The sequence below is a fragment of the Ambystoma mexicanum genome, chromosome 5q (assembly GCF_040938575.1).
Source record: "Ambystoma mexicanum isolate Mex_15411 chromosome 5q, UKY_AmexF1_1, whole genome shotgun sequence".
Lineage (NCBI taxonomy): Eukaryota > Metazoa > Chordata > Amphibia > Caudata > Ambystomatidae > Ambystoma > Ambystoma mexicanum.
In genome coordinates, this window is record NC_090933.1 from 91,626,905 (window position 1) to 91,647,751 (window position 20,847).

At 45.7% G+C, this 20,847-nt stretch overlaps 1 protein-coding gene across 4 annotated transcripts in view; it reads right to left on the minus strand.

Moving 5' to 3' along the window:
- The window catches only part of RBFA (ribosome binding factor A), a 374,647-nt gene that overhangs the window by 111,696 nt on the left and 242,104 nt on the right, over window positions 1–20,847 (minus strand). The window lies entirely within an intron of this gene.

Below are 20,847 nucleotides of genomic sequence, written 5' to 3' on the forward strand. Positions count from 1 at the left end.
CTAAACCTAAATCTAAGATGGGAGCAAGCATCGAAAATCATAAAAGTAAGGCAGTCCTAGTGGCGTTGGATCAAAATAAAACAGGCCTATGCTAAGAAAAACATCATTGCCAAAACATCGAATACAAAAACGGTGTGGGGTAGTTCTCAAGAAGAAAAAAAAAAAAAAAAAAAAAGAGTTCACAAATAATGTGTCAGGATGCAGTAGCCTCGGACTCCCTTCCCCACGTTTTGAGCATGGTAAGGTAGGATCTTGGAGCAGAGCGCACTCTCGAGCTTCTTCAGCACAAGACGACAGTTGCACTTGCAGCTCTCAGGACCGTCGATGGCCAAGTCTCATTTCTCTTCAAAGTCTCATGCCTTAGAGGGCCTGATTTATTCAAATAACAAAACAAACAGTTCATTTAACACAATGAAAGTTCGCTTCCTGGTTTCACTTAGGGTGAGGATTTTTCATCCTTCGGTCCCCCTCTTCCGGGCACTGACCCCTTTTAATGTCAACCTCCTTCCACCGGGTTCACTTAAGGCTTTTCCTTGCTTCACAATTCTTAATATCTTTTTAAACAGTTCCAGTGGACATTCCTCTTCCGATTCACTCTTGCCAACTTCAAAGTATTTTTCAATGTTTGCGGGATTCACTTCCCTTGCTTTCTCAAAGTTCTTAGGTCAACGGCTATCCAATGTATGGGGAATTTGCTTGACCACTCCTGTATGACCACTGACCTATTTTGGCGGCTCTCCTACGGGCTTCTGGTACCTGTAGTTTCATTCGAACAGGGATCAACCAGAGAATCTCGAGTTAGCACCCACATGGTGCCGGTTCCCTCTGCAGCTGCTCTCCCCTCAACACTTTTACAGTTGTTTGAACTTAGTTCAACTTGCCACTTTGCATCTTTCATTCACCACAGCCCGGCTCTTATAAGCTCTCCCCTTCACTCACTGGCTGTGATGAACCGCTTGGCTTTCCTCTTAACTGGAGTCAAGGCTGGTGCCACGGTAGCAGGAGTTTCCCTCACTCCCGCTCATCAGCGGCGACACACACTGTGTACCGTTGACATCTGTTGCAGCACACTTGGGCTATTATCCTCAGTCTTCCGATTCTCTCTCCGGAGGTTTCGCAGGTCTGTGTCGAAAAGAGCAAGGTCGTAACTCTCCTCGTCAGCCCCTCGATATCACTGCCTTTCTCCTCCTCTTGAACTGACGGACCTGGATAGCTGTCTCGTCGTGCGGTCTGCCTTGCCCGTACTGTGCTCTGCTCTCTTGCTCCACCTTTTATCCCTGTAGGGATGGGAAAGGGCTGTCAAGTATGTGTGGTTCTGATCAATTGCCGGACTTTCCTGATCCTTGTATTGTGACATGTCAGATAAACGGCTCAGGTGTTAGTCCGTTCTCTGGTGTGTCGTGCGAAAGTGTTTGTGTCGGAAAAGGGGGTGGAAGGGTAGTGGTTTTGAATGTCCTACATGGTAGGATGGGGAAAAGGTGTTGAAAGAAGGGGGATACCGCATCTCGCCAGTCGGTGTCCTTCTCCCACTCCCCAAGAACCCCCATCCAGGTGATCCTCCCTCAATGGTCCACCCTCAGGAACTGAATGCAATAGCGATGGCTATGTCCTGGCCGCCTGGATGACAGATCCCTTCAGGTTTCTTACAGAAGCGAGAGTTGGTGTGCTGCTGCATACAGCAACCTTCTGTGATCTCTCCCCACCTGTCACCGTTCCCTGGCGTGGTGCAAGTTGTTGCGGTGCAAATATCTTGGAAACCATGCATCCTAGGGCCTTGAAATGTGGTTTTCCAATCCCCACAGGGACCTGGAGTTTTGTTCCTCCTGTCGAGACCGGTCCTTCTACGACAACATTGATGTTTTGCCGATTTCAGTCAACCGTCTCATGCGTGAACGTGCTGAAATCCAGGGAAAGGGTAGGTGGCTCAAATGTCATGTGGCCAGTAATGTGCGGAAGTTCTTAATAGGTAACTATGCAAAATCTGGTGCAGATTGGTGAAACAGTGTAGAATTGTATAAGGAACAACGCTTCAACACAAACCCACACTTTTTCACTTTTATAAATGTAGATCAACCACGAACAAAACATTAACCCAGCAAAAAGAAACCTTTCTCTACCTATTGTAGCCACAATATTAAGTTCCCATCAATTCAAAAACAATCATTCACTTGATGCTGAGCATGTGTCTACACATGTTTTAGAAGTGCAACCAGGTTGCACAGTCCCAAGTTGCTAGTTGGTATTAGGTCTCTCTCCCCCAGACCCACACATTTCTTACAAGATGAGATAAGAAACTGAATCTACAGAGTGCAGTGAGAGGATTCCAAGGAGATTGCAACCTCTGCAAGGAGAGCGCCACCCTCTTTGGGAGTAGATAGATGATTCCCGTTATGCTTAACGCCCCCTAAGAGACTTTGTAAGTAGGATCCCTATAGAGGTGACCCCCTCCTTGGGTGACACGAAAACCTAGAGAGGGGTATAAGTCATCATCCCCTGCTCCCAGACACTAACACGTTTATGGGATATGTGGGAGCTTAAGTGTATGGTCACCCTATAACCTTTTTTGTAAAGCCCGATTCGGCTTCTGGCTCAAACTCCCACAGCCTCATGGAAGAGAGCAAAGTTGCAAAAAGACCATCTTCCCTGAGGAGCATCATTGAAAGAACCAGTCCCGCAGTTCCCAGAGCAGACATGTAACCGGAAGAGTCTGGCTTGACAAAGCAAATGAGAACAAAGTTTCTCGTATCAGAGGTGAAGGCCAGAGGAGAAGCGCAGTTAGGTCGTGCATGGAGCAAGTGGGAGAGAAGAGACACAGAGTCCAGATGACCAGTCACGTAAGCGACTCCACAGCGAGAGGAGGACCAGGCAGATTCCACACCCCTCCCGATGAGCACCTCATGAGTAGCAGGTACGCAGTGGCTCCAGTGGAGCCAGGGGCAGGCGGCAAAGTGAGAAAGAGGGCAAAGAACCCCAGAGTGGAGAGAGGACGAGACCAACCCCAGAGTGGGGAGACAAAGAGAGAGAGCCAGGAGTGGGAAGAGAACAGAGAAGCCCCAGAGTGGGGAGAAGGAACCCCAGAGTGGTGAGAGAAAGAGACTGACCCCAGAGTGGACAAGGAACAGAGAAGCGCCTGAGTGAAGGGGGAGAAAGAAACAGTCTAAACGTGGGGAGAGAAAGATGACACCCCAGAGCGTGGAGAGAGGAGGAGAGCCCCAGATTGGGGAATGAGAAAGAAGAGAGCCCCTGAGTGGGGAAGGAAGAGACAGAGAAACCCAGATTGGGCACACAAGAAAGACGCTAGTTTCCTCGAAGTGAGAAATATTGTGAGACTTATAATTTTGAAATAGTCGAGAGACTTGGCTGGAGCCTGGGACGGCACTGTAGCACTACACAAACTATAAAAACTGGAACTGTGATAATAGACAAGGACCTATTGTAAAGAGACAAAAGGGGTGGAGGTTGGAAGCAATAGGCCACCCCTTTTACTGGGCAATTCCCGTATTGGTTGTTTTTGTGTTTTCCTTTGTAGAAATAGGGAATGAAACTAGGTTAGAAAAGGATTCCAGACAGACGACTCCATTTATGTTCAGACATCCTGACATGCACTCTTTATTTGTTTCTGTAGGGTCTGGAGTCCCCAGTTTAGGGAAATAGTAGGTCTTTTTACGTTGGAGAAAGAAAAACAGCTTTGGAAATCATGCCTCCTTTTCCATTGCCTCATTCTGACCGGACACAGCAGGCAGATAATGGTGAAAAACAAATTTTGAGGAAATAATGCAGAGACAAGCGAAGTAAGGATTACATTCAAGGAAGGATAATATATCTGCAAAAAAGAGCTTTGTGAGAAACCTAGGGGTACTATCCCATGTAGACCCAGAGAATCCTCTATTGAGGTGGCCCGGGGAAGGCCATAGCTCTTGTATCCCAATCCTGCAGTGGATGAGCGAGGGAGGATCCTCTCGGTAGGGGAATCCTGGAGTCGCTTTTTTGGGAATATCCTGGCCGAGACGCTGTATTCTGATGGGTCAAAAGACGACGAGGAGGAGGAAGCCCCGGAAGCCTTCATGCTGTCCCACCTTAGCCCCGATGAACCACACATCCTGTGCACCATTACCAGGGCAGATGGATTCCTTCAAGAATGACTTATGATAGGACCATTGCGGTCCGCCGCAGTGTTCAGCATTATGCAGCACCATTTCTGTCGCGGTGGTGACTACCGTGGAGACTAGTTCAGCTTCAGACTGCATTTCCCATGAAGCTTGATTGCAGTGTGTAGTCCTACGCAGTAACTGTCATGTGAGTCTCGGTTCCGCCTCCTCATTTGATATAATCTGCGGCAGCCTGGGAAAAGACGCTTCTGTTTGTTAGCTACAACCGGCATCTACGAAGTTCCGTCTTCGCTGCCTGGTTTACTTTTGAAGCTTTCTGTGAACCGAACCTACGTTTGTTCAAAGGACTGCCTTGCCACCGATTTCCTGGTGTTCTACGCCGGCCCGTGTACCAAACCCTCATTTGTTTACAGGACTTCTTTCGCCTTCCTTGTGTTCTACGTCTGCCGTGTACCGGACCAGATATCCTTACAAAGGACTGCCTTGACCGTGTCTTTTGCCTGCCTGAGTTCCGTCCTCCATATGCAGCTTGGACACTTCAGGGACACTTCTTGTTAAGCCTGCATACCTGTTTGGGTGTTCTGAAACACCTCTTTTGATCACTTTGATTAGACTGGTATTTTCACAACCCAGTACTAGCACTTACCATCTAGCGCACTCTGTATTGGACTTTTTCCCGTTTGGACATTGTTGCCTCTTGGTTCTACAAATACTATCAGGAACACTTTGCTGGTATTACTTCCACCTGCTCCACTACATCTCCACAAATGCACAAAAGGACGCCTTGCTGTTAGTGCATCTACCTGTACCTAGTGCGCCCCTCGTGTCACCCGGGATTAGCTACCCAACTAACCTTCCTGTTTATTATTTTGTACCATTGTTGTGTCCTATCTTGGAGTTGCAAATCTCCCTAAACTGTCCTGGGGTAAGACATACATTGTTTCTTTCTGGCACCTATTCTAATAATCAGGGTAGTCTACAATATCCTTTCTACAATCGTAGGAGGTTCCAGTGCGTGTTCCATTGATATCAGGGGAGAGGGTTTTCAGGTACTTTCTTTGTTTATGCTTAATGAACATCCCTGTTGTCTTCGCCTACTGACCACTTGTCTTTTCTTTCAGCTGGGTCAGTGGCTATGCGTTCTCCCCGCCCTTTTGGGTGATCGGTCTCTCTGCCTGTACATTACACAGCAGAGAGACATATCAAAAAGGGTTCTTTCCCCTCGGAGAGGAGGCTCGGGTGGAGGCTCCAACCAGAGCTCTTTAATCAAACTCCCATTTTCGACACCCCAGGTCTCCTGTCTTGGCCACTCTCCGTCCGGTGAGTAACAAATGCGACACATTGATTCCGGTCACCTTAATCCAGGTTCCATTTTTCCTAAATCTTATCCCATCCTTAACTGCCCAAGGTTGGAGAGAAAAAGAAACCAATTCAAATTAAATCAGGAGCCTGATGGCAAGATCCATTTGTCCACTACCAATTGAAACCCCAGAGAATACCATCAAAACCCAGACTTGCATTACAAGAATATGGAAGGGGACAACCATCCCAGTCAGGGAAAACCAGGTGAAAGGTTTTTCCAATGTCCATAGTCGTTACCTGATAGAATGTGAATGTTAATGTCCTCAGTTTTGACTAATGTTAACTAATGTAAGATGTGATTTTAATTTTTTATGGATTGATTTGTATGGGTTTTATTGGATGAATGTATGTGTTTTTATGTATTATTTGTACCCTATACATTTTATATTGTAACCATTGCTGGTTTTATGTGGTATATAAAAAGCATTTAGCTCTATGTATATTAATAAAATTGAAATAGAATAGGGGGAATAGATCTATCCTCCAAAAGTTTTTCCATTACCCCCTCCCTATTTCCAACAAATACTGGGACGAAGAAGAGGCAACCGGGAGTAATGAAGATTTCCCATAGGAATAACATAGGGAGCATAAGGGAAACCTGCTATAGAAAGAACTTAAGCTGCCCCATTATTAGAGTCAGACTGAGTCAGGAATTTACCAATTATCACTTACACGCGATTCCAATTGACTGCTTTCCCAACTATAAAAGGTGTGGTTCTACACAGGTTTTGAGCGAGCTGGTAAAGGTGTTTGGACCAGAGAAGCCACGGCACAGAGAGCAGCAGGATCTACAGCCCAGAGGAGAATGCCGTGCCAAGATGCCAGTGTTTCCGAAGGGCTGCAGCGTGGCTAGGGAGCAGCGTCTCCCAGAGCAGGAGCAAAGCATCCCGCAGGCTGCTATTGGCAGTCGGAACATTGCTTGTTCCTTGGGACCTGTGCCGGTCCCAAGGGGGCCCGAGGGGCAGGTGGTGAGACCCTAACCTCAGGGCCGCATAACCCGAAGGGACCGCTTGTCACCGTGTTGATGCTCAGAAGAGTCTCGTGAAAGTAAGAGAGACAAACTCAAGAGCATGCGGCTGATTGCAATGGAGGGGGGAAAAAAAAAACGCATAAAGCGGCACGGAGCGGAAAGAGGAAAGAAATGTAAAGAAACCAGTGAAGCTACATAGACAAATAGGAATGAAGAGAAAGAGAAAGTAAGAGTCGGAAAAGCAGAGCACGCAAGGGGTGCGAAGTGAAAGAACTTAAAATAAAGAGGGTGCCAGCAACCCAATGCGGAAGAAGGGTGCAAGCGTCCCCGGTTAGAGTAGAAAGAGTGTGGGTGTGTAAGAGAAAGCAGGAGAAAGTGCTGGGAGCCACAAAGAGGTAAGGAAGGTGCAGGTTCACAGGAGTGGGAAGAAAGGTGCTAGTGGGCACGAGAAAGAAGTCAAGTAAACAGAGGGCTTAAAGCTTGGAGTGATCACGCTTGAGTGGAGTAAAGAACCGAGCATTTTTCGAAAGTCTCCGATGCCACACCTTTTAAAGAACTGTAATGAACTTGTATATGAAAGAAAGGTACATCCGGACAAATTGAACTTGTATTTGAAACTTGTAAGTAGGACCTAAGCTTGGGGAAGGAACCCCTGAGTGGCCTAAAAACTGAATTTGTATCTGAACTTGGAAGAGGCCTAGACTTGGGGAAGGGAACCCTAAGAGGTCTGTCAAACTGGAATCTTAATTATTTGATGTTATTGAAGGAGCTAAGGCTTGAGGAATGGAACCCAGAGACATTGTACATTTGACATTGTTTGAGCTACGAGGAACCTACGAACAGTCTTTTTTTTTTTTTTTTTTTTTTTTTTTTAGCAAGTTACATCTTTTGAAGCTGTCCAACCTACAAACTGGTGAGAAGACCACCGGAAACCAACCCTGGTTTTCCTATTTTTGTTGAACCACTAATTTTTACTTTTAGAAGACTTCCTAGCACAGGGCAAGCATCGGTTTGGACACATGCAGATTTTTATTTTGGACTTCTACTTGGACGGCCCTTAGAAACATCAGTTAAAGGAACCATCCCTTTAGCCTTAGGGCCAGTTAAGCATTACACCAATACAAACAATTTAGTAAAATAAAGGTTTTGAAACGATTATCCTCAAGTCTGTCTCTCTTGATACCATGCCTGTCTCACAGCGTCCAATACAAAAAACAAGGCTCTGAATGAATACCTGTCAATCTGGGGTTTGTTTACTGAACTGTATGTAGGACATGTGACACATCTAGACTATTTGTCCCTTCTCCTCTGTGTGGAGCCACCACCTTTGAGGCTATGGAGCCCGCCCAGTAAGACTCTCCCTAAGGGACTGGGTAAGTGGGACCTCACTGGGAGTGACTTCCCTCTTAGGAAAAAGGACTCTCATTCCTGCAAGGAACTCCGTTGTCCAGAACACATGATCCACCTACATGGGAATCAGAAAAACGGTTAACCCCATTTTCGATTCACATTTCTTCAATCTCTTTGGCTTCAGGTAATGCTGGATCCCGCCTGAATGCCATAGTCAAAGAAATACCACACGCCCCCTTTGTTTGTGATGACATACATAAGACCATGAGGAGATTAGAGGTGCAGAGAGAGAATCCTACGCAGAGGCGAGCTAACGGGAACACATTCTGGAGAGGCAGAGCCACGCTAGACTGCAGAGCCAGCAGTAGCATGGAGAGTGAACTAATCGCTCGCAAGACGCCAAAAGGCTGGTGTCCTGAACGTCAAAGAAGCCAAGATCAAGAAAGAGATGGAGACGGTAGCCCTAAGAAACCAAAAGACAGTAACATTCGAGGCTGGCAAAGCTGCAAGCATTCTATGACAAGATCGGAGGCAAAACATTATGCTCAAAACTCTTTAATGTCACTTCTCAGCAGCTCAATTCAAAACTTTACTTTTCAAAATTTCCACATATAGAACAAAATACAGACTGAAAAAACAAATCTAAACAGATCTAAAACAATCCACAAAACTACAGACATCCTGAACTACAACTCCCCAGAGGTCCCCAGGATCCTGTAGTTTGACCTTCAAAAGCAACCCAATTCAGTCCCAGTATCAGTCCTTGCATTACATCCTGTACGATCTTTTTCCTCTTTCTTTGCTGCTTCTCAGGAGATAAGTACCCTCTTGTGATAGCTCTGTCAGGGGAGCTGTTTTGTATGCTTTAAGGCGTACTCTTGGAGTTTTTGTATAAACCGTTTTTTGTATAAACAGCGTTAGAATTTATCTTACTGAGTTCGCTGAGAGGATTGTGTAGCAGATGAATTCTTTATAATTGTGTGGAGGTCGGCGCGTGTGGCGTAGGAGCAGCGCAACGTTAGGCAGGAGAGCACCGGGGCCGCGAGTCATCTTGCTCGCTTCCAGGTGGCCAGTACTCTCTGGGGACAGGCAGGTTCCATCGCGAAGTGCGGGCGGATCGTGTTCGCGCTTTAGAGTAAAGCACCCGTGAATACTCCCGATCACGTGACACGGCCATTTCTGCGCACGCGCGGTTGAGTTTTTCGGAATTACAATGGATCGCAAACTTTTAACAGCTCTCTGGCCCTCACGTCTGCACTGTATAAGGGGATTGTAGCGCAGAGCCCTTCCTTCAGGCCCGCTGTGGCTGCATTTTGGCACACCATATAAGCATTAAAAAAAGAGAGAAATTTAATTATTTTTATATTACAGAGGCCGACAGGGGACATTGACTAGCCATGGCTAGAATGGAGGAGAGTACCACTCCTGAGCTCAGTGAGGAGGAGTGGGAGGGAGACAAGGATCTCTCACTCAGCTTTAAGAGGGTCCTGGTGACAGTAGCTGTGTCCCAAGGGGTTAAGCCCATTCAAGAGCGCTTAGCAGCGCTTGAATCCCTTAACATCTAAAGCCTCGGAAAGAAGGAAGAGGGAGCTCAGTCCTGGTGAGGAAACCTTGCACGGACTGCAGAAGAGAAAGCTAACAGCGCTAAAGGGGGTGGATAAGCCCCTGAAGAGCCCCCACTCTTCTACCCCCCTGGGTCAAACGACAGGGGATCAGAGTAAGCCCCGAGAGGTGGCCGGACCCTTTGACAAGTTGAAGGAGGCTTTTCTAAGGGAGAAGGCGGTGCCAAACCTCATACCCCCTTCCTTAGGGGTGTTAAATATAGGGGACGCCGAAGAAGGCGATAATTCCTTGAATGCAGAGGAAGAGGAAGTGATTATAGAGGGCAGAGAAGACAAGGGTCCCGAGAGTCCACAGGAAGATGATATGGAGGATATGTTTGATCCGGACGGTATCAGACAGCCGAGATCCACTGAATGGTCACCGTCCCCTAGAGTAGCCTAGTATATAGCGCAGCGCATTCGAAAGCCCTTAGAGAGGGATGCGTGCTTCAGAATGAGGGCGGAGTGTCCCAGACCTGAGATTCCTAACAAAATCTTGGAAACCCCAGAGTTGGACACCAAGATGGTCACCTTCGTCACTAAGGCGAAGGATGTCAGGAAGGGAGTTGACGAGCCTGGAGATCCTGCCAGGATAAGTTGTTGGACCTGGTGGAAAGGTCCAAGGATACAGGAGAGCCGGTAGACCGACAAATTCTGGCTAATTGGGCACAGAGGGCCGTCTGTTTGAGTAATGCCAGCTGCGCAATTTCAGCGGAAAGGCGACAGAGCCGCTTGCTAAAGATCGACAACAAATTAGGGCATCTTGCTACTTACGAAGCGGATGGAGCAGCTAAAGGCATGCGTTTTGGCAAACTTTTCGCTAAAGAAATGTCCCGATTTGTCGGGACTTATACAGCACTCGGGAAAGCCCAATCAAATATCCGCAAAATATTGCGCGCTTTCACAAGACGGCCTCAGGGACCCAGGACCCAGTACTGGGAGAACCAACAACAAGATGTCTTTTTTCCCAACCGAGGGAGAGGTTTCCGAGGAAGGAGAGGCCGGGGAAACTTCCGGCAGCAATGTTCAACCGGTGGTAAGTACACAGAGCGAGGAGTACCCCAAAGTGGGGGGGGGGGGGGGGGAGGCGGCTTTGCATGTAAGCGAATGGCGCGATTTATCAAAAGATGCTTGGGTTTTACACGCAGTGGTAGGCCTGAGGTTAGAGTTTGTAGATATTCCCCAGCAGGCCCGCATGCCAGCGAGTTTGCACATGTCAAAGGACGAGGAGTGGTTTCTGCAGAAGGAGTTGTTAGCGCTAGTGAGCAAAGGAGCAATAGAAAGATGTTCCGACGGAGGTTGAGGTTTTTACAGCAATATGTTCCTAGTACACAGGAAAGGAAAGTCGAGGCCAGTGATGAACCTGAAAGAGTTGAATGGGTGGCTGATTTACAGACATTTCAAGATGGAGGGCATTCACCTCCTCAGAGACATGTTACGCAAAGGAGATTGGTTAGCAAGATTGGATCTGAAGGATGCCTACCTGACCCTTCCAATAGCTCAGGAGTACAGGGACTTTCTCAGGTTCAGCTGGAAAGGTCAAAGTTGGCACTTCACGTGTCTGCCGTTCGGCCTAGCCTCGGCACCGTGGGCTTTTACGAAGATAATGAAGCCAGTGGCAGAAGAGATCAGAAACAGGGGCATCAGGCTAATAATATACTTGGATGATATCTTAGTGCTAGGTCAAAGCAAGGTGATTTTAGAGGAGCAGGTCAAATGGGTATCCACCCTTCTGAGTTCCCTCGGTTTTCTGATAAATCGAGAGAAATCAGAATTAATTCCAAAGAGACGCATGGACTTCCTGGGATTTATTATAGATACCAGGAAGGCCACGCTGGAGCTGCCACAACAGAAACTGAAAGGCATAAGGAAGGAATTGAGGACCGCTTTGGGGAGATCGCATATTTCGCTTCGGAATCTAGCTCGGATAGCGGGGCTTTTGGCAGCGTCCATTCAAGCTATATTTCTGGGGCCTCTTCATTACAGAGCGCTCCAGAGACTGAATATCAGGCATTTACAGGGTGGAGTGAAGTATCACCAATTGGTGCCGCTAGACGACAAAGGAAGAGCACAGCTGCGGTGGCGGTTAGAGAACATAGAGGCATGGAATGGCAGAGCCATTTTCAGAGATGTGCCGGAGTTAGTTATAGAGTCGGACGCAAGCAGGCTAGGCTGGGGCGCCAGGTGCGGACAATTGCAGCCGGGAGGGAGGTGGTTGGAGGAAGAGTTGAGTCTTCACATAAATTGCTTCGAATTGTTAGCCGGGTCTTTTGCAGTGAAGGCTCTTGCCAAGGACAGAGACATCTCAGCAGTGAGGTATATCAACAAGTTAGGAGGAACAAGATCGAAGTAACTAGCAGAAATGGCGAAGGATTTTTGGCATTATTGCCTGCAAAAGAAATTAGTGATAACAGCGGAGTATCTTCCGGGAAAACAGAATGTGATTGCAGACTGGAATTCCAGATATCTGGTAGATTCCAGCGATTGGATGTTGAGCAGGAGGTTTTTTGCTCGACTGCAGGAGATCTGGGGCCCCATTGAGATAGATCTCTTTGCCTCCAGGTTGAACAATCAAGTTCACAAGTTTTACAGCTGGAGGCTGGATCCCGAAGCGATGGGGACGGATGCGTTTCTACACAGCTGGGCAGGAATTCTTTGCTATGCCTTTCCCCCGTTCATAATGTTGATGAGAGTGCTGGCGAAGGTCAGTCGGGAACGGGCAGAAATGGTACTAGTGGCGCTGTGCTGGAGATCACAAGTGTGGTTTCCAGGTCTGATGGGATTTTCCGAGGTTGATTCCGAGGGAAGCGGATCTGCTATGCAGCGCAGGGGGTCAGGTTCACCCTATAGTTCAGATGGGAACATTGCAACTGCTGGCTTGCCGAATTTCAGGAGACGATGGGAGTTGCCAGGGCTTTTGAAAGAAGCTGCGGACTGTATCAATGAGTCATGGGCCCCTGCCACGCTCAGGAGCTATGATTCAGCCTGGGCGAAGTGGGAGCGATGGTGTGAGCGGCAGTAGGTTCATCCCGTTTCATCTCCTGTTGTGCACATATTGAACTTTTTAGCAGAAGCATTTCATAAAGGGTGAGCTTTTCGTACGCGGGGGGGTGGTTGTGTAGATCAGCGATCTCAGCAGGACACGAAAGTTTTGAAGGTCGTCCGATAGGAGAGCATCCAGCAGTAGTTATATTATTGAAAGGGATCAAGATGCGTAAACCTTCAGTTTCCAGATATTCCGTTCTGTGGGATGTGGAGGTACTTTTTCGCCTTTTTAAACAGTGGCCGGATAACGAGTTTTTGTCAATTCAGCGACTTTCTGGCAAGCTTGCTATGCTTTTGTGTTTGGTGTCGTGCAGGAGAGTGTCGGATGTGAAAGCATTGGAAGTTGATAGGAAGATTTTCTATCCGGACGGAATAGCTTTTCAAATTGTACAGAGAACTAAGACTGCATCTTCAGTGATTTAATATCCATATTTTCCAGACGAACCTAAATTGTGTGTAGCATGTTGTATCAAGGAGTATGAGAGAGTGACAGAGTTAGACCTCCTGGAGTACGTCAATTATTAATAGCGCGTAGGAAGCCTTTTCATGCAGTAGCGACATCCACTATTGCTAGATGGGTGAGAGAGATCATGCGCCGGGCTGGTGAAGACCTGAATATTTTCGGAGCTCATTCAGTTAGAGAAGCTATGGCATCTAGAGCTTTTACTGCAGGAGCGTCATTGCATGATATTTTGAAAGCGGCTGACTGGTCTTCGGAATCTACTTTTAAGATGTTTTACTTTAAACCTGTTTCTAATGTGATCAACCGAGTGTTGAGAGCTTTGAACGAGCATAATGGTCGCCTCCGGTCTTGTCATAGAATGAAGATTACCCAGGCTTATAGCGCCGGTAGTCTTGATTCTATTAAAGACTCGGAGGCAATCATTATCCCTGCCGTATACGCAGAGTGATGGAAGAAATGTGATTATTTCTTGTATTATGTTTCTTTCTGAAAGTATTTTTGCTTTGTCTGATACACTCAATGAAGTATCTAGGTCTGTGTGTTCCCTCCCTAATGATGTGTTTGGGTTCTAATTCTAGGAGTAAAAGTCAAGAATACCTGAGGGATCTACACGTCTTGGCTAGGATGCCGGTCTGAGGAAGCGAGTGGAAGGCAACGGTTTCTGAGGAGTTACTGTTTCACGTTGCTAAGTTCAAGAGTTTTGTTTCAAAAGGTTTATGTCGCATCAAAGAAAGAGGAAGAAGTTCGTACATGATGTGATGCAAGGACTGATACTGGGACTGGATTGGTTTGCTTTTAAAGGTCAAACTACAGGATCCTGGGGACTTCTGGGGATTTGTAGTTCAGGATGTCTGTAGTTTTGTGGACTTGTTTAGATCTGTTTTTTCAGTCTGTATTTTGTTCTATATGTGGAAATTTTGGAAAGTAAAGTTTTGAATTGAGCTGCTGAGAAGTGGCATTAAAGAGTTTTGAGAATTATGTTTGCCTCAGAGTCTTTAATAGAATCAAGACTACCGGCGCTATAAGCCTGGGTAATCTTCATTACGGGAGCCAGGATAACCCAAAAGGGCAGAAACCCCATTGAGACACCGATAAAGTCAGACAGATGACTAAGGCGAAGTCTAGTAAACTTTAACTGTAACGACTAGAACTGGAGAAAGAGAGAGAGAGAGAGAACATGGAGGGTTCCAATCCTTAAGTATAAAACCAGAACATTGTCCAGTACCAAATCAGAAATGGTGGAAATATATTAGGAAAACTTTTTCTTCCTGGAGAGAGCAAATGTCTGGAATTGAGAAGTGGCATACAGAACCTTCAGGGAGGTTGTGAACTTTATAAAAAAAACTATTATAAAGAGATCCAAGTGATTGGGCCAGACAAAAGCCAAGGACAGAGGCTATTGCTCTGGCCTCCAATTTTTTTTTAAATAAAAATGGTAGGGCCTGTTAGCTAATAGGATTTGAACGAAGGACTATTTCTTTACTTTAAGCTGATTAGGCAGCATAATAGCCTCATAGCAGTAGGGCTAGATAGGCATTTTCTTCTTATTTAAATAAGCATCCCATCAACATGGCCGATCTCTGTTTGGGTCTTTCTGGTTCATCGCAGACATTACAGCTCCTCAACATGTGTGACATTACAATTCAATACAATTTAATCACAGAGGTATAAAATTGCTTGGCTCACCAAGTTATCTCCTCGACACTCGCATCCCCTAGATTTCCTTTCCCATTTCTTGTCACCCCCTTTCGAAAATGCATGCAGCATGCACGTTTAATTGGAACTATGAACTATGAGAATAAGAACTATGAATTTCATGATAGAATGCAGCAGCAATTGGGGAACTGCCGGCGGAAAGTAGCAAAAATGTTTGTGACGATAGGGTGGGTGGTTCAGTGTTTAGTCTCGTTTAAGATCCTGATCTCCTTAACTCTAGACATTGTTAACAGACTCATACAATTTCTAAAAACTTCAATAGAAATCATATAGCCATATAGAAAAAGTTGCTCATCGTAGTGACTACTGTACTCCTAAGTCCATGGTCCCCTTTCCTACATACTCAAAGGGAGCCTGTCCCAAAGGGATGGGAATGGAGCATTATTTTCAATGCAAAATAATACTTTCCGTTTCAAATTAAGCATGTGCAAGGGCATGCCAGCATAGAATGCGCCTGGCCCATACGGACTGTGCCCACTGGCCTTTCCAGGCAGTCCTTTGCCCACTCATCTACTACTGCTAACTAACCCTTTTCTGCAGGGATAAACGATGGGTCCCATCGAACAAAGGGCACTATGGACTGAGTACAGCAGTCATCACAGTGAGTAACTGTTTCTTACACCTTCGACCTGTTCCCTTGCCTCCATAATCATGAGAGATTTCCTTGAATAAACAAATACTTGGTGGAAAACATGCTGTACCGATTTAAGAACAGATTCCTTAGGACAGCCTGTCCAAACCTAGCACTAGTTCTCAAACTTGTACCTAAGCCACAGTGCTTGATTAAGGCTGAAGGTGGAGGCCATGAGGATGTAACGCTCACCTGACTCCCACGGGGGCGCTGGCCTGGTTCGCGCTGCTGTGACCTTGTCTAAGGCGATGCGCCTGAGCGGGCATCGTGACAGAGGATGCCTTGCTGATGAGGAACTGAGGGATTCTACTCAGATGCAACCAATGTAGCCATCACCCCGTTAAGAGTGGGTGTGAGCAAGGAGTAATTCCCGCAATCAACTACCTGGCTATGACTTTTGAGGCCGGAGTATCGGGAGTTTGACCACCAAAAGTGACTAACAGAATCTAATTTGTGAGCTTTGTCTACAAGAGAATCCCCGAGAGCTAGCTATATTCTCCGTTTTCCATGTAATAACACAAGAGAATTATACATGCGGTTTAGACTAAACCAACTCCATACTCTTGAGCGTATATGAAATTGGGCTAACACTGTGTCAATAAGTTGTACATTTTGTTTAAAGGAATCGCAACCAAAGGTCATAAAACACTTGGTAATTTACTGCCCCTTCTTTGAACAATTAAGGGTGGCGTCTCTGGGGGCTGCCTTGGTGAGAGACACTGTTAGCAAGAGAATTTTTATGGGCAAAATGTATGTCCCATCCTAATAATTTCTTTACGATTAAACTGTGTGCTTATTGCAACTATTGAGACACAGTTATGGAATTGGCTCCCGGAAGAGTATTTAGAGATTGATTGATAAGGGGGGGAGGGGTCATCTGCAGTGTATTAAATCAGATGTGTTAAACTGTGATAATGTTAGTAATTTGGTGGAGATTAAGGCCATAAGGAATTCCATGATATGAATTTCTTGTGTTGATGTAAAAAAAAAAAAAAAAAAAAAGATACTTGGTTGTTTAATTAAGATTTGAAAATGCCATATGATTTGTGTATTTTATTTTATAAGCTGCGAAAGAGTTACTAGAGGACAGTGATCTTGTATGTCTGTTTTATAATTGTTTTTGTTTTTAATGAAGTTTTGGTGGATATACAAAATGGATATTTTAGAAAAAGTGGTTTAAATGTTGTCAAATATTATGGAAGCAACTTGTTGAAATGTAAAAGTAAAAAATGTGCTAAAGTTTTTTTTTTAAAACTAAAATGTACTATAAATAAATAAAAAATTAAAATAAATAATCTAATTTTCTGATATGTCTAATCCGGTCAAAATAGAACATTCTCTCCGGACATCTAAACAATGGAGGGTGCTCTTCGCAAATTGTGGGTTCGGAAAAAAGGTGGGAACAACAACTTCCTCATGTGGAAGGAAGATACAACCTTTGGTAGAAAAGCTGGATGAGTCCTAAGGATTACACTATGGAACTCTAAGCTGAAAAAGTCTGTATTTCGCTCCCTCTGCTGGTGAAAAGCAAGGGCCAATTTCCAAGAAAGGAGATTCATGTCCATGGAAGAAAGGCGTGCCAATGGCTTATGCGCCAGAGCTGACAGTACACGGTTTAAATCCCATACTGGATGCAGGACTTTTTACTTGGGTATTTACTCTTAAAAAACCGAAATGTCGCCGATTTGGGTGAGAAACAGGTGGTTTGAAGGTTACAATATGCACCAATGGCCACCAGATAGGAATGGCAGGACTCAAATCTGAGGACACCAAGTAAGTGATAAATGAAAGGAAATCATTCAGCAAACATGAGAGTTGCTGTGCTTCTCCAGCGCACAGAAGCAGGATCTCATCCACTTGTTCTTTAATTCAGCATGTGTGGATTGTTTTCTTGCCACCTTGAACAGCCTTGACAAAGATCCCTTTGGAAATGGCCCACTCCCATAGAGACACTGCCATATGGCAGAGGGAAATGGGGACTTGGTGCCACCCTGCTTGTTAATATAGAACATTGTAGTTGAACCGTTTCATCACCAGAACTACCTTCCATAAAATGATTGGGAGGAAAGCCTTACGATCATTGAAGATCTCTTGCAGCTCCAGGAGATTGCACAACTTCAGTCTCTGCATATCAGACACTGTAGATTCAAGTCTAAGCTTGGTGCACCATCAGACAAGGGATGAATCAGTCTTAAATCACCGCAAAAGGGGAGGCTCCTGATAAGTAACCCCTAGGCGCTCATTGTCTGGAACTGCCCACCATGATACCATACCACCATAGCCAATCAGGATACAATCGGATTGTCTTGCTGTATCCCAGGAAGAGACTAGATGCAGTTGGAGTCTCATCTTAAGATGGGCCCATGGCACACAGGCCGCCATTAGTCTCAGCATCCTCTGGAACCACTAGGACGACATCAACAGCGTTCCTGATACCCTATGTCCAAAATTCACTCGAGAGTCAGAATTAACTGTGGCTGGGCTGGCGTCCCATACGCAGCCTAAGAAGGTGAGCATCTGAGAGAGTATGAAGTTGGACTGAAGAAATGCATATTGAATATGGTATCCACCAGGATATTTGCTGACATTAGATGCTCTGCTGAAGATGGCACCCTCACAAGGGAATCATCTAAGCAAGGCTATACAAGTATTAACTGTTAGACGCAGACAGCTCACAACCACATTCATAAGCTTTGTGGACACTAATGGAGCTGCGCTAATACAAAGGCAAAACCTTGCATTTAAAATGGCAATTTGCTAAATCGAGAACCTGAGGAATTTCTGGTGCAATTCCCAGATAGGGATACAGAGGTACGCATCTTTCATAAACAGTCGTTATTCAGTAGCGCTGCCAGAATTTGGACCATTGTTATCTTGAATCGCTGCATAAGAAGAAAGATTTAAAGATGAGAGGTCCAGAATTTCCCTCAGTCCTGTTTGGATTTTCTCAGGCACTGAGAAAAGTTTGGAATAGAAGCAGAGACCGTTCATCAGGGAAGACTGCTCTACAGCACCCATCAGGAGGAGGAGGTTGATTCACCTCGTCCAACAGAGGCATTGAGCCAAATTTGGTTTCGGGATGAGCGGAAGGTGGTGTGATGGAGGTGATGGAGAGGCGGAAGCCCCTGAACGCCACTGAGCCGACCCCATGATCCAAAGAAATCAAATGTCAGCATGTTAGATGCTGGAGCATATTGCCCCCCTACTGGAGTGAACCATATTCGTTGCATCAACGTGTTTTGGGCTCTTTATAGCACAGGCCAATTGGGCAAAGAACCCCTTGGAAGAGTTTATTGCCAGTTTCATCCTGTGGCTACTAAACAAGTGATCTTGGTACTTGGATTTTCTATCCTGGTAGACACAAACAAACTAAAAGCTCTTTGTCTTTAGTCTTGTCTGGTATAAGGGTAAAAGATTTAGACCCTGCTTTAGCAAGGACCACAAAGGATTTGTCAGTCTGCATATATGTTCTGAGATTGAGAATCAGATCCTGCACTACCTGTGTGAATTTAGTGGAACGCATCCACGTGGCCCTTCACCCATCAGCGACCAAGTCAATGCCTCTACTAGCTGGGTCTGATGGATTAAGGCCTCAAGAATATCCTGTGTGATCATCTAGGCCACAGCAAGTTGAGCATTTAGAGACTAAGGCTTGCATTGAGGCAGAAGTGATTGCAAGTTACCTTGCCTCAGGTGTATATGGTTGTTCGCATACACATTTCTGTAGTAGGTCTCCAAAAGTTGATCATTGAAGCTGAAGAGGAGGGGACACAAGACCCCCATTAGCTTGGCATACAAAGATGCTGCAGCCACAACTGCAGCAATGTATGAGGCTTTGCCATTGTTTTGGAAGTATCTGGTAAGGCGTCCTTAAGGATGCCTAGACACAATCTGCTAGCAGTTGGAAAGCATCAGAAAGAACTCTGCCTCCACAACTGGGACAGGGATCACCTAAAAAATATTGTGCAAACTGCCCATTCTGTCTTGGAAAACGTTGATAGAATTGGGGACATCCTGCTGAATGGAATAATCCATATCCAGGTCTGTAGGCTGCACTGGATTAGTGACCGGAGGAAAAAGAGGATCTGGCTCTTTAATAGGTGGATGCTGGGAAGGGGCCAAAGGAGCTGTTGGTCAAGGAACCACAGGGACCAGAAGAGCTGCTGGTGGAAGAGGACCTTGTGAGCGTTTGAAAGTGGTAATTAAACAAATAAAATTGCTCTTCTGGAGCAGCTTGCAACTGTGATATGAGTGATGAAACTGCTGGTTGGAGTTGGAGACCATGTGGAAGAGGTCAGGGCCCTGTCCAGTTGTGTGCAAGGTAGAGTCTATGATGCATCGGAGATAAAGAGCATGTAGGATAAGTCAAAGGCCAATCAGATGAATGGCAGCCATGGCTTAGCACAAAAAGCCCATGGAGAACCATGGGGCCAGGGAGATGGACTTACTAGCCAGGCTACTGGGGAAGATTTCTTTGGGGTTTCTATTTCTGCATCTCTGCTCTTACTTATGACACATTCCATGGCAACCATTTTCTCTGGCAGGAGGTTTGCCATTATGAGCAATGTCTTGTGGCATGCCTCTTAAGGAACATGTTGGCCTCTGCTTGCCAACATAAAAGGCCATTTACGGCCCCCTGGAAGATCCCTGGTCATATGGGTCAACAGAACCTCTGTTTTGAACCTGGGGGGTACACTCTCTGTACAATCAGACCACATCTTCGGTGGGCCCTACCCCATCGGACCGGAGTCCAATTGTAGGTCCAGCAGGACCCACTGTACATGCACCAGTATAAGCCATCCTGGCCCCTCAGCGGGCAAGAATTAATACAAAAACAACAAAAAACAACACAACCCCAGAAAGGAGTTACTTCAGTGGGGTACCTGTGAAAAGCATGTACTCACCTTACCCTATGTCACCAAGCCTGGACTCATTTTCTTATTCGATGTGGCCAAATGGGTAATTCCAATGACTAAGACATTGGCAAAGAGTGCAGGATCCTTTGCACCTCATAGGAAGTACAAGCTGATGCAGGTCAGCTGCCAGAAAGTCTGTTGCAGGACATATAGGTTATTATGGTAGTTATCACACACATACTGCAAGAAGTGGCAGTGAGTAGAAGTTAAATACAAATAAATCAGAGGGATAGCTACGGCAGTATGTGGGGGTTAGGAAATCAGTGCTGTGTGTAAGATCGGTACCACGAAAGGAGACACAGACAACGGACTCAATGTATAAAGGGTTTTTATGAAAGAAAATGTCAGGATGGAGCAAGACCTAACTTGCTCTATACTAAGGTGGGATTTCCCCACCTGAAGAAACTAAGAAAAGTCTGTCGGAAAAGTTCAACTGAAAAGCCTGTCCAAAACCTATGCTTGCCCTCGCAACTAAAACAAAACAATGTGTAGGGAAGTCAACCATAAACTAAACGGTGTTCCAAAAGTAAAGTTCTGAGCTATTTCCAGCTCAGGCTTACTCTTCAGCTTCTTATCCCCGAATGTCAATCATTACAATGTTCAACTTACCTAATTGTGGACTTGAAGTAATAAAGTTCCATACTTTTATTAAGGTCATTATACCCTTTTCAAAGTTCCATATAG